This window comes from Geotrypetes seraphini, chromosome 14 (assembly GCF_902459505.1).
Source record: "Geotrypetes seraphini chromosome 14, aGeoSer1.1, whole genome shotgun sequence".
Classification (NCBI taxonomy): Eukaryota; Metazoa; Chordata; class Amphibia; order Gymnophiona; family Dermophiidae; genus Geotrypetes; species Geotrypetes seraphini.
Genome location: NC_047097.1, coordinates 51838883 through 51852916, shown reverse-complemented (window position 1 = coordinate 51852916; position 14034 = coordinate 51838883). Strand labels below are relative to the sequence as shown.

Here is a 14034-nt window from a genome sequence, read left to right as displayed (position 1 = left end):
ATTTCACTTGGTATTTTTCTTTTGTTGATTTCTGATAGACCAGCTTATCAGTTGATTTCTTTTTTTTTTTTTTTTAATCTTTATTAATTTTGAAACCAACAATAAGCGCAACATATTATACAATCATATTACACTACAATAGCGCCTAAATTAAATCAAATTGTAATCTATGACAAATATACATAACACCCCCCCCCCACCCACACACACCTTCATATTCAAAAATTGCACTCAAATTGAAGATTTAAAATATTTTCCAACCCCTCCCCCCCCCCCCCCCCCGCCCACCCTGGACAGGCAAAATCAACAACAATCACTCTTTGCAGTATTTTGTCAATGGCTCCCAAATATCCAGAAACTTCTTATAATGTCCCTGTTGTATAGCCATAATACATTCCATTTTAAAGACGTGACACAGAGACTCCCACCAAAAGGTATAGTTTAATCGATCCCAATTGTTCAAATTCCTTAAAATAAGCTATATGGCAACCCCTGTCATAATAAAGTTCATTTCTGATAGACCAGCTTATCAGATTATGCAGTACAGAAATCTCGAAACAAACAAACAAACAGTGAATAGCTTTGTATTCTAGGCCTTCTAATGAGACTTCCAGCAAATTTCTATCCTTTCATTATAAGATTGTACACTGCTAAGGTAAGTACCAGCATAGGCACCATATCAAATAAAGATTGCCTATTACCAAAATCAGGGTAGTGCCTCTGAATATCCTTACAGACCACCTCTGTGCTACACAGATCATGCCAGGGCAGAGCCAGGACAGCCCTACAACTTATTCAGATAGTGGTGATAGTCAATAGAGAATGACACGGGGACAAATTTATCCCCATCCCCACGGGAATTCATTTTCCTGTCCCGGCGAGTTCTTTTCCTGTCCCTGCCCCATTCCTGCAAGCTCAGTCTTCATCTGCACAAGCCTCAAACGCGTTAAAATCATACACGTTCGAGGCTTGTGCGGATAAGGCAGAGCTTACAGGAATGGGAACAGGGACAAAACTCATGGGGGACGGGGAAATTGAGTTCCTGTGGAGACGGGAAAAAATTTGTCCCCGTGTCATTCTCTAATAGTCAATCTGCTATCCAGACTTTAAGAATAAATGGGATACCCATGTGGGATCCCTACGAGGGTCAAGATAAGGAAATTGGGTCATTAGGGCATAGACAGGGGGTGGGTAAGCAGAGTGGGCAGACTTGATGGGCTGTAGCCCTTTTCTGCCGTCATCTTCTATGTTTCTATGTTTCTATGATGGGTCATTTGGCCTTTATCTGCCATCATGTTTCTATAATCAGAAAGTTCTATGACATCACAATGCAGGTGTAAAGAGCCTTAGCCTATAGGAAGAGGAGATGCAAATGTTAAGAGCCTTAGCCAATAGGGAGAGGAGGAGAGAGTGGCTGCTGCAGACACCAGAAAGTATTTCTTCACAGAGAGAGTGGTTGATCATTGGAACAAGCTTCCAGTGCAGGTGATCGAGGCAGACAGCGTGCCAGACTTTAAGAAGAAATGGGATACTCATGTGGGATCCCTACGAGGGTCAAGATAAGGAAATTGGGTCATTAGGGCATAGACAGGGGGTGGGTAAGCAGAGTGGGCAGACTTGATGGGCTATAGCCCTTTTCTGCCGTCATCTTCTATGTTTCTATATGTTTCTAGATAACTTATGACGGATAGAAGGCAGTCTTGTGTTATCTAGATAAGATCCAGATGGCAGAGCAAATTTTATCACTATCTAGATATGTCCTGGTGCTAACTGCCTTATCCTGATATCCAATTCCGGCCACTATCCAAACAGAAGTGCTGAATATCTGTATATTATTTTTATACACTGACTGCGGTGGCTTAATATTGATCTGTTAGAGTCTACCCCTGACATTAAACAAGTGCTCTTGAAAGTTAGGTCTGCATTTTTATTCCTGCCTAAAGCAGCATCTCAGTAGAGACTGAATGCCTTGAAAAGAAAAATACATCTCCTGCTATGCCTCACCCAATATCACTGCATTTCTTCTGTTTATTTCTCACTCTATTGTCCCTCTCTGCCTTTCTCTGTCCAGCTCCTAAAGGTGAAAAAATCTCACATAATAAAAATAATAATGTACTCTCTATGGTAAGTGTTCCTCCTATTTTGACACATTTCAAATGGTCAAACAATTTAAAGAGCAACGGCATGTCATCTTTATTCCCAAGTGCTTTGAACAATATTGTGGATACACAGAACTGGGACTGGCATATGCAAGCGTTAGATCCAGACCCTGGGGCTTTGCAGGTTCTGTTTATTATTCCAATTTGCTTTGAATTTCTGTAGATCAGTATTGGTGCCAGGGATGACTTGGCCATTGGCCCAGGTGAGGCATTGGCTAAGGGTGCCAGGTGATAAAGGGCACCCAATCCCCAGAATCTAGCATCAATGCCAGTGCCACATCTGTTTGAAAAATTAAGCCTTTTCTTCCCTTCTCCCGAGTCTAGCATCTCTCCCTCCCTTTCTAACATAGTGCTGTGCACTATGGGCCCGTTTTAAAGGGCTGTTGCCGCGCGGCTTGGTAAAACAGGCCCTATATCAGGGGTAAGGAACTCGGTCCTCGAGAGCCGTATTCCAGTCGGGTTTTCAGGATTTCCCCCATGACTATGCATTGAAAGCAGTGCATGCAAATAGATCTCATGCATAGTCATGGGGGAAATCCTGAAAACCCAACTGGATTGCGGCCCTCAAGGAGGGACTTTGAGACCCCTGTGAAAGATGCAGCAGGCGGCTGAAAGCTACCCGTTGTTCATGCTGCCACTGTCAGCAACCAAGATAAAGTGTACAGGATCACAGTAAAAGATGGAGGGGTGGGGAGAGATAATGAACAGAGTGGTCAAGGGAGAGATGCTGGACCTGTGAGGGGTATTAGGGACAGAAGCAAAGTGGATTGAGGGGTGCCAAAGCAAGTTGGCTTCTGTGTGTAAACAAGTTTTGGGTTTGTTTTTTTTATTAGTGTTATTGAGTTTGGCAGCATTAGCCAACACTGTCCATAGTTTGTCCCTCCAGTTTTTGGTATATATTTTGTTTTAATTTCATTATGGATTTATATCTTATAAGAATAGCCTTACTGGGTCACATGAATCCCAGTAATCCTTAATACCTAGCCAAAACCCAAAGAGTAGCACATTCCATTCAGAATCCTAAAGAACAGCAAGATTCCGGAATCCCAGAGAGTAACAAGATTCTAGAACCTCAAAGAGTAGCAACATTCCATGCTACCGATCCAGGGCAAGCAGTGGCTTCCCCCATGTCTTTCTTAATAACAGACTATGGACTTTTCCTCCAGGAACTTGTCCAAACCTTTCTTAAGACCAGCTACGTTATCCACTCTTACCACAACCTCTGGCCATGCGTTCCAGAGCTTAAGTATTCTCTGAGTGAAAAAAATATTTCCTCCTATTGGTTTTAAAAAAATTTCCCTGTAACTTCCGAGTATCCCCTAGTCTTTGTAATTTTTTGACGGAGTGAAAAACCGATCCACTCGTGATGGTGTGCTTTCGCAATTATGCACGTAAGGCGAGTTGCTATTGCCTGCTTCTGTGCATTTGCCCTTCACTTTGAGCATTCCAATTTCAGGCCGAGGAAGTAGTATAAATGTTTCAATAATAAATAGTTGTTTGGGTGTGCTCTTTATGCAGAATGAGCTGGCGTCTTGAAATGAATAATTGGTTGTTTACTGACAGTGTCTGCAGAGATGAGAAATACTGTATTATTACAAAAGATTCCACTTTATTCCTGCTGGTGCTAGAAATGACGGCTTCTCTCTGCCTTGAAATGATACCGATTGTGCACAGTGACTCCACCAATGGCAGCTAATTGCCATCAACGCCCTGGGAAACAAACAAACAAAAAAAAAGCTCTGTGTGACATGGAGGAAGAAAGTGGGGGTTTTTTCCCCCCTGCTAAGCTCCTTCCGAATGCTTTATCTACCAACTACAAGGGGTTCAGCAAAAATAAGGTGCAGGCATAAAAGATGCATTGATTCAATGCACAATATGCTGCAGAGCGCAGGATATATCTGCAGGTAGAATTGCTATCAGTTGGGTTTTTATTCCTTTTAAGAGGCAAGTGTTTCCATCTGAACTGTCTAATTACTTCTCTTTCTTCTTCCCCTCTTGAAGTCAGTCAATTTGTACCTTTGCTTAATCTTTTGTAAACCGCATAGAACTTCACGGTATTGCGGTATATAAGCTGTTATTATTATTATTATTAACTGTATATGACACCATTTTCTGGGGCTGGGAAGCGGAGACTCTGCTTTGATTTGCCCGAGAAAGAGGCAACTGAGCCAGGATTCTGGTATTGCTCATTGTAGCATTTCTGTATCTAGATTTTACAGATGCTGCATAGGGTACTTTGTTCAACCCACAGCATCCAGCAAGCCCTGAATTTCTAAGTCAAACAAGAACTACAGTCCCCCCTAACCCCCCCCCCCCCCGAATGCATTTGTATGAGCAACTTTGCAAAAGCGCTGCATGTGTAAAGTCCATAAAATTGCATGCATCCATCAAAGTACTTCAGGAAAATCTGTGCGATATAATATCCATCCTTAAATTAAGATTCCCCGTCCTTTCAGGATTTTTCTTCAGGTTTCTGAGATAAAAATCAACTCACAGAATCGGCTGAATAAGAGGAACGGATTTTCATGATCCTTGCCTTAAAGGAGTGCCAACGCAAGCTCTTGACCAATTCCTTCTCTTGTGATCACAACATTCTCCTCTAAGTGTAAATTAATCCACTCCCCCTCCCCCCCCCTTTAAATTCCACCTGACATCCAGCTTCTGCCACTCTCCCAAGAAGCCTGTTCCACAAGTGTACAACGAACCAGAAAGCAATTTCTCTTTGCACCTGAACCTCTCCAGCTTTATGGATATGCCCTCTACTTCTTGACCTTGCTGTACTGTCATTCGCCAGCGTGAGTGCTACAAAACAGCGCAAGTCTCGGCGAGATCCAGAAATGAATATGCATGTCTCCGTAAATTTGAATAATGTGCCTTTGCATAGATGCTGCTTACTGGAAACCATGAATGGGGCTGCCTCATAAGAGTTGCTTTCTCTTGACCTTCCAATTAAGACAGCTGATGGGCTTAAAAAGGGCTGTCATTCTTCCGCATAGTACACACAGATTCTCTTATTTCAGAATGAGGGAAATGATAGGATAACAAAATTCCACCTCTTATTATGTCAAAGATATGTCAGTTGGGAGCCTCCTAATTGACATTGACGCTAGCATCACGGTCCCTGCGTGCCACGATCCAAGGCATTTTAGCCTATGGCAGGGGTAGGCAATTCCGGTCCTCAAGAGCCGGAGCCAGGTCAGGTTTTCAGGATATCCACAATAAATATGCACGAGATAGATTGGCATCTCAAGGAGGCAGTGCATGCCAATCCATCTCATACATGTTCATGGTAGAGATCCTGAAACCCTGACCTGGCTCCGGCTCTCAAGGACCGGCATTGCCTACCCCTGGCCTATAGTAAGCCTGGCCCGTTTCTCGTGGCATGGGGAAGCTGATCTTTTTTTTTTTTTTTTAATCCATTCTGAAAAAAGTCTCAGCACCAAGCAGAGGGCAAAGGCCAGCAGCGGTAGAAGAGAATATAAGGAGAGGGGGTGGGGGGAGTTCACAGAACAAATGAAAGGAGAAAAAGAAAAGAGGAAGATATCAAAAGGGAAGGATGAAAGAAGATAGGAGAGAGTAAGGAGATATTGTAAGGTTAATATACTAATGAAAAAGGTTGGGGGGGGTAGAATATATTTTGCCACCGTTTTACAGGGTTCTTACTGTCAGGGAAAGCAGAACTAGCATCTGGAATTCCTAGAGCAGGGATCTCAAAGTCTCTCCTTGAGGGCCGCAATCCAGTCGGGCTTTCAGGATTTCCCCAATGAATATGCATTGAAAGCAGTGCATGCACATAGATCTCATGCATATTCGTTGGGGAAATCCTAAAAACCCGACTGGATTGTGGCCCTCAAGGATGGACTTTGAGGCCCCTGTCCTAGAGCCACATTGATCGAGAGTGTCTTGCTTCACGCTATGGTGCGTAGTTATTTAGCATCGGTAAAGCACTACAGACCCTGCATTTCTACTTTTTCTAGTGAGGGGGCAAACAAGACTTCAAATCCCAGAATTCACTGTGACTGTCCATTTAAAAAGTTCTGTCTGGGGTCATTTTGTGTCTCTTTCTGCTTTGGAAACAAACGTTTTAATGGATGAAAGCATTAGGCAAACCTCTTTGTGTTGTAAAACAACTAGCAAGGTGGAAATAAGAAAAGATCTGCCAGAACACATGATATAAACAACAAAGGAGGAAAAAAAAATAAAGTCTCAGAATTCATGGCAATGCAACTTTATAAAGACATAACCTAGAAACCCTTTCTAAAGTTTTGGTTCTTTACTTAAACAAATAAGACCTGCATATTTAGCTGCCTTGATATCGAAGCAGTATATAAACACCCCCTCCTGAATGAACCTGCAATGTTTTTGCACATCTGGATATTCAAAGGCTTTAGTTAACACCGGGGGCTGTCCCGTACCTTTCAGTTCACCTGCGCTCCTCTGCGTCTCTGTCTCCTATTCCCTCCTCCTTCTATACCTTTTTCCTCCCCACACCACCCCCACCCCCACTCCCTCTAACGCTTCTCTGTCCTCACTGTCAACATGTAAAGAGCACTTCTGTCCTAACTTTGACCTTTGAGTATTTACATTTGGGGTGGATGAGAGGGCATTATTAATTTGAATAGGGTAAGGCTATTGGAAAAATCTAGGTTTCTGTGTTGTATTGAATAATCCTTTGGTTTGGTTATCTAGATTTGTAAATTGAATGTGTTTTTGTTGACTAATTGTATGTTATATATCTGTATATTGCACTATTGCAGTTTGGAAAATCAATAAATAATTAAAAAAGAAACATGTAAAGAGCACATGCCTTCCATCTAAACAAGGGGCAGGGGCAGGGGCAGACAACCCCCCCCCCCCCCCCCCCAGCGTAGCCACATGGCCGGCACTTGCCTTCTTTACCTGCTCTGGATCTCTCTCTCTCCTTGGCAGCAGGGAGCCCAGTTATTGCGATGATCCCGTTTCATAAGGTAACAGGGGCAGCTTTAGCATCAGTTCTCCCCCAGAGGCTTCCAGAACAGCCAGACCAAAAAAATCCTGAAACCGCTTCCTTGTCAAGTTTAGCCAACCAGAGGCAATAAAAGAGAAAGCGACTCAAAGCCCAGACCACGAGGCTTCGGGTCCAAAAGGAGATCCGAATTGCTGCCTTTGGCCTCCTCGGTCGCCCCAACGATTCCTAGCTCTCGGAGTTGCTTCTTGGCATCCAAAGACCGGGGCAACCTCCAAGCATCGTCCCCCCCACCTGCCCCTCCCTACTCCGGCTAGAGTCCGGGGGGCTCCTTTCTCAACGGGGCTCCCCCTGCATCTTCCTTTCCTCGTCACGCCGGCTCAGGGGGGCCAAGAGCTGATTTGCCTTTTGCAACCTTTTCCACCTTTTGGCAGATCAGCGGGAGAGACGCTGCAAGCCGCTCAAAAGCAGGGCTCTGCCTCCCCCGGGGAGATCGCAATAATGGGCTGTTCGACTCAGCATCCTTTACCTATGGGGCGGCTGCCGCTGCTCCTCGCCCTCGTCCCCCCCTGCCTTCGAGCCTCAATGACAAATCCCTGCGATGCGCTCTGCCTCGCGCCGTCCGAGCCCCGCTTTAAAGAGCCAGCTACAGACGCCCGCGAGGCGCGGCAAATGCTGACGTGGGGCTAACCCTCACCAATGGAAAGGGAAGGACTGTTGCATGCGCTCCTCTGATACGTATATAAAGCCGAGGAGCGGTACAGGGGGGGGGGGGGAAGGACTGTGTTTTTAAACAGCAGTCCCAGGGTTTCATTTTTGTCAACTTTCATTAGGTTGGGTTGGGTTGAGTTGGGGGGGTGGAGTTAGTGTGATTCCTTCAATAAAATGTTATAAACTAAATTTGGGGGGAGGTGAAAAGGGAAGGGGGTAGGAATTAGGGGGAGGGTATTGAGAGATATAATGGTTATTTTGGAAATATATTTTGAAGACATGAAAGATATTTGATCGAAATTAACATGATGAATTTTAATTTAAGACTATTTTATTGTATTATATTATTGTATATTTACTGATTGATTCAATAAAAATGTTATAAACTAAACAGGAGTCGCCTCCATGTACCACAGAAGGGAACCTTACTTTTGCAGGGTGTCAGGTCAAAAGTGCGCTGGGACAAAGGCACGAGCAGACAACTGAGCGCAGCGCGGAGGCGCGCGCCGAAGAAAAAGACTGTTTTTAGGGGCTGCGACGGGGGTGGGTGGGGGGGAACCCCCCCCCACACACACTTTACTTTATACAGATCGCGCCGCATTGTGGGGGATGTGGGGGGTTGTAACACCCCACATTTTAGTGAAAGCTTGTTTTTAGGGAAAACCTGTTTTTAGGGAAAAAGTTACGTTTTCACTAAAATGTGGGGGTTACAGCCCCCCCAACCCCCCACAACGCCGCCGCGATCTGTATTAAGTAAAGTGGGGGGGCTCCCCAACAAAAACCCCCGTCGCAGCCCCTAAAAACAGTCTTTTTCTTCAGCGCGCGCATTCATCTTGCGCTCAGTTGTCGGCGTGCGCCTTTGTCTTCCGCGTTACTGTCTATGAACCCTTTTGCAGACTAGGAGGGGCAGATAAAGGTTGGACATAATAGATGTTTAAACAGTTACTTGAGTACACCAAAATGCTTTTAGAATGGTAATTTTTAAAGTTATCTTGTTGTATATACTGTATATCAGGGGTCTCAAAGTCCCTCCTTGAGGGCCTCAATCCAGTCAGGTTTTCAGGATTTCCCTAATGAATATGCATTGAAAGCAGTGCATGCACATAGACCTCATGCATATTCATTGAGGAAATCCTGAAAACCCGACTGGATTGTGACCCTCAAGGAGGGATTTTGAGACCCCTGCTGTATAGCAAGGCTACCCAAGTCCGGTCCTCAAGATCTACTGGCAGGCCAGGTTTTCAGGATATCCACAATGAATATGCATGAGAGATATTTGCCTGCACTGCCTTCTTGGTATGCAAATCTCTCTCATGCGTGCTCATTGTGGATGTCCTGGAAACCTGGCCTGTCAGTAGATCTCGAGGACTACTGGACTTCGGCAGCCCTGCAAGTGTATATAATACATTTAGGGGATAATTCAATAAGGAGCTGTCCAAGGTTAAGTGGTAAGTCAGCATGCCTACAGATACCTACAGATCTAAAATACAATTTTCCAGCTTAATACATGCATACTTATAGAATAGAGTCTTATCAATAGTGTGCATTTTGCAGGAGGGTGTTCTCATGGGTAGCACGTAAGCAAACAGGGGTGAGGTACACATTTATGCACATAGATTACAATATATTATAACCTATAACTTATTTGTATATTTTAATTTTATTCTTCTTTTTCTTATTATTATTATTTGAATTGCACCTTTCCCTCACAATTCTTGGAATTTAGTTATATCTTTTCTATTTCAATAATTGTTTACTCAGGTATTTTAGCTAGATAGTGAGCCTTCGGGACAGGCAGGGACGTTCTAAGTACCTGTATTGTATTGTAAACCACTTAGATCTGTAATATGCTTAAGTAGTATATCAAATGTTAATAAAACCTGTATGTGTACTTTCACCACTCTTTGGCTCACCAGTATATGGACATGTATTTGATCTGATGCACTAGAATTCTATGAAGAAAAATAGATGCCATGCACTCATCCAGTTTTGCCTCAGACCTACCCGGTAACAAGACCTTTCTGTAACTAGTGGGGATCTTTAGAAAGATGACAGCAGAATAGGCCGCAAACTGCCTGGTGAGCAACCATGCCAGTGAAACGGGTCCCATCAGGCATTTGGCACCGACAAGCTAAGTTTATGTTTTTTTTAAATATTTGATTAAAAGTTATGAATATACAGCATATGTGTGATCACTTAAAAGATAAAAGGGAGTTTTTTGATCAGTGAAAGATAACGCAACCAGTTATCACAAAAACTTTGACGGGCTGTGTTGGTATCCGAGATCCTTTACTCCTTTTCAGAGAAACAGGGTGGTTAGTTCAGTGTTCAAGAAGGTTTTTCTTGTGTTTGATACTGAAGTAGTTTAGGACCTTCTTCATCCCTATTTGTGAGTCTCATACACTGATGCTCAATTACCACACCATTTAATCAATTAAAAATTTAACTTGTATGCAGATTTAAATTAGGCATCACTAGGCATCTACAATTATCAGGCCTAGCAGTGTCTAACTTAGGTGCCATGTATACAATCTGGCCCTATGTGCTATTTTTATGCCAATTTTTCAGTGCAGAAAAGCATTTTAATGGAGGCAAAGTGACGATACGGCCTAATAACAGCAGATCAGCATGTAACTACTCTTAGGGGCAAATTCTATAAATGGTGTTCCAATTGTAGGTGGTGCTAGGTGTTCTACTGCTGTCTAACCAGCCAATCGGGACACACTCCCTCCTGCCAGAAACCCCAAAGCTCCCCCCAACTGTCCGCAGCACGAAGAGTGCCCAATTTCTCTTGCCGCAACGGTGAACCCTCTTGACTCAGGCCAAGGTAGTAAGGATGCTCACTTCCTCTTGCTGCCACCCCCTGAGGCATCCCCTGGAAGAAAAAATTCCCACTCCCTCCTTCCGCTGGCTCCATCATCCCCCGAACCCCACCTGACACTCCCTGACTCCACCCCAACACTCCCTGACATGCCCCAACACCCCACGACACTCCCCGACTCCACTCCAACACCCCCATGATCCCCATTACTCTACCCCGACAACTCCCCAACACCCCCCAAGATCCCCCTGCTACCCCCGAATGCCTCCGAACACCCCCATACCTTTATCTAATGACTGGCGAGAGGGATGCCCACTCCTTTCTGCTGACAGGCTAGCCACTAAAAAATGGCAGGCTTTCCCCTTCCAGATGCATTCTGGGATGCACTGGGGAAGGGCCTAAGCCCCCGATTGGCTCAGTGCATGGGAGGAGTTTTAGGTATCTGACCAATTGGAGTCTTAGGCCACTCCCAATGTATCCCAGGATGCACTGGGAAGGAGGCCTAAGACTCTGGTTGGCCCAGGTGCCTAAGGCCACTCCTATGGGAGGGGCCTTAAGGCTTAGAGCTAAACAGGGCCTTAGGCCCCTCCTCAGTGCATCCCATTTTGCAGTAGCAGGTCTGCCAGCGGGAGGGAGTGGGCATCCCTTTTGCCAACCATCAGATAAAGGTACAGGGGAATTCGGGGGGGTGTCAGGGAGTGGTTGAGATGGTGTTGGGGAGTATCAGGGGGCTCTTGGGGTGTCAAGGAGTGTCAGGGGTGGAGTCAGGGAGTGTTTTGTGGGGTTCAGGGGATGATGGGGCCAGCGGCAGGTGGGAACGGACATCCTTCCTGTCTTGGACTGTGTCTGGAGGGTTTGCCGTTGTGGCAGGAGGAATTGGGCACTCCTCCTGTTGCAGACAGTTGGGGAGGGGGCTTCGGGGGCTCCTGCCAGCCAACTTCATGTCAGGGAGATTCTCTTGCTGCGATTAGCTCAGTGGCAACACAATTCTCTAACCAGCACCTGTAACATGGATGCCAGTTAGAGAATCAGGGTGGTTATATGGGATTAGGTGTCTGTCCATCAAGACGGGTGTGATTCTATATAGGACGCCCACATGTGATTCTCAAAAGCCGCTTAGGTGGCTGTTGAGATCAGATGTCCTATACAGAATCAGGCCCTTAGCACCCAGTTATAGAATAGCACCTTACATAAGAATAGCCTTACTGGGTCAGACCAATGGCCCATCTATCTCAGTAGTCCATTGTCATAATGACCAATCCAGGTCACTAGTACCTGGCAAACCACCCCCCCCCCCCCAAAAAAAAAAAAAAAAGTAGCAATATTCCATGCTACCGATCCAGGGCAAGCAGTAGCTTCCCCCATGTCTTTCTCAATAACAGGCTATGGACTTTTCCTTCCGGAACTTGTCCAAACCTTTCTTAAAACCAACTACACTATCTGTTCTTACCACAACCTCTGGCATTGCGTTCCAGAACTAAATTATTCTCTGAGTGAAAAAATATTTGCTCCTTTTGGTTTTAAAAGTATCTCCCTGTAACATCATCGAGTGTCCCCTAGTCTATGTAATTTTTGATGAAGTAAAAAAATTGATCCACTTGTACCCATTCTATACCACTTAGGATTTGGTAGACTTCAATCATATCCCCCCTCAGCCATCTCTTTTCCAAGCCCTAACCTTTTTAGTCTTTCCTCACATGAGAGGAGTTCCATCCCCTTTACCATCTCTGTTGCTCTTCTTTGAACCATGTTTCTGCATGGTCTGAAAAGAAGGTGTAATAATGAGAGGGTCATGGGCAGTCCCTTAAAAAGAAATGTTTTAAAATTCAGGGGATCCATACCCAACTTGTGCACCAGGATTTACACCTGGTTTTAGTTGGTGCAAATGCCCACACCCTCGCCCAAAGTTGTACGTGGATTCTGTACTATACACTTGCCTATAAAGAGCACCAATCCCAGAGCGCCCCTCATCGAATACCATTCAGCATCATTTTTTTTGCAGCTCCATATACTGAATCCAGCCCTATGTGGGCATCTGTTGAACTGAGGCATTAACACGTATACAGCCTAGAGCTGACAGAAGAGCTCATGCCTCAATGTTAGCTGTGAATATGCCTGGTAAGGTTAGTAGTATATACAGCTAAGGAAAGCAGGTGTCCACGTCCCTTTATAGACTAGAGGTATAACCAGCAAAAGAAAGGAAGTGGTCATATTCCCTGCACAAATCATTGGTGAAGCCCCATTTGGAGTATTATGTTCAGTTCTGGAGATCATACCTTGGAGCGGCTGGGGCACGGGCAGTGTGTCTGGGAGGGAATGCATGGATGGGAGAACATCGCAGGGGAGGAGACATAGGCATCCTGGGACTGTCTGCCAAGTCTCTTCCCTGAAGAAGCCCTTTCTGGAAACGTCAATCGCTCCTCCTAAACTTACTTGCTCCACTTCATCACTGACGCTGAAACCGTGGATTGAAGACAAAGTTTTATTTTATTTTTCTTTCCAGCTTATGATTTATCTTTAATCTTATCTATTATTTTGCCTTTTGTCTTTGTTTTGTTCTATTTCTATCATTTAAATTTCTCCAGAATTCTACTGTTCAACGGCTCCCCCTTCTGCTTCTATTCCTTTCTCTCTTCTACCTTCCAAAGTATTTAGATCAATGCTGTCTTGTTAAAATGTTTGTTTTATTTTTATTTTTCCTCTAACTCTACTTTTCACTTCTCTATTACCCTCCAGGTACTTTAGTTAGATTGTGAGCCTTCGGGACAGTAAGGGAATTTTTCAAGTACCTTTCTTATTTCTAATCTTAATGTATATTTTCTGTAAACCGCTTAGAACCTAACGGATGTAGCGGTATATAAGAAATAAATTACATTACATCTTGCCAAGGACCTATAAAGACTTGAAATGGTTCAGAGAAAAGCAACAAAAGATATGGAATTTGTGCCAAAAGACCTATGAGAAAAGACTTCAGGAACTGAATATGTACTGTATACCCAGAGGAAAGGAGGGATAGGGATGACATGATACAGACGTTAACAGATTTCAAGAATGTGTGAGATAAGCATAAAGGGTCTCTATCTGGAAAGAGAATAAAATCAAAACAACTTAGCTGTGCTAGTACCAGACAGACTTCTATGATCTATGTCTTATTTATTTATTGGGATTTATTAACTGCCTTTATTAAGAGATTTACCCAAGGCAGTGTACAGCAGGTACAGTTTAACATCATGGATAGATAGATCTGGTTGGAGTAGAGCGAGCTTTGACAGAAACTGCAGCAGTTGAAAATTAAGCCAGTGTTGGGCAGACTTCTATGGTCTGTGCTCTGAATAGTAAGTGTCATTTCACAAAGTCTTCGGAAGCGCCAATTGTTAGCCAAGTGTTTTCTATGGCTA

General features: G+C 44.2%; 1 protein-coding gene across 3 annotated transcripts in view; it reads right to left on the bottom strand.

The window, feature by feature from the left end:
* LINGO1 (leucine rich repeat and Ig domain containing 1) overlaps positions 1–14034 on the bottom strand; it is a 1785251-nt gene that overhangs the window by 1239928 nt on the left and 531289 nt on the right. Inside the window, exon 1 of one of the 3 annotated variants that reach the window (XR_004536892.1) lies at positions 7059–7714. The exons of 1 other annotated variant lie outside the window; for it this stretch is intronic. The gene's annotated coding sequence lies outside the window, so the exon portion shown is untranslated. Of the gene's footprint in view, positions 1–7058; positions 7715–14034 lie in introns of those variants that run through there. One more of the 3 variants, XM_033919603.1, reaches the window with a different exon arrangement.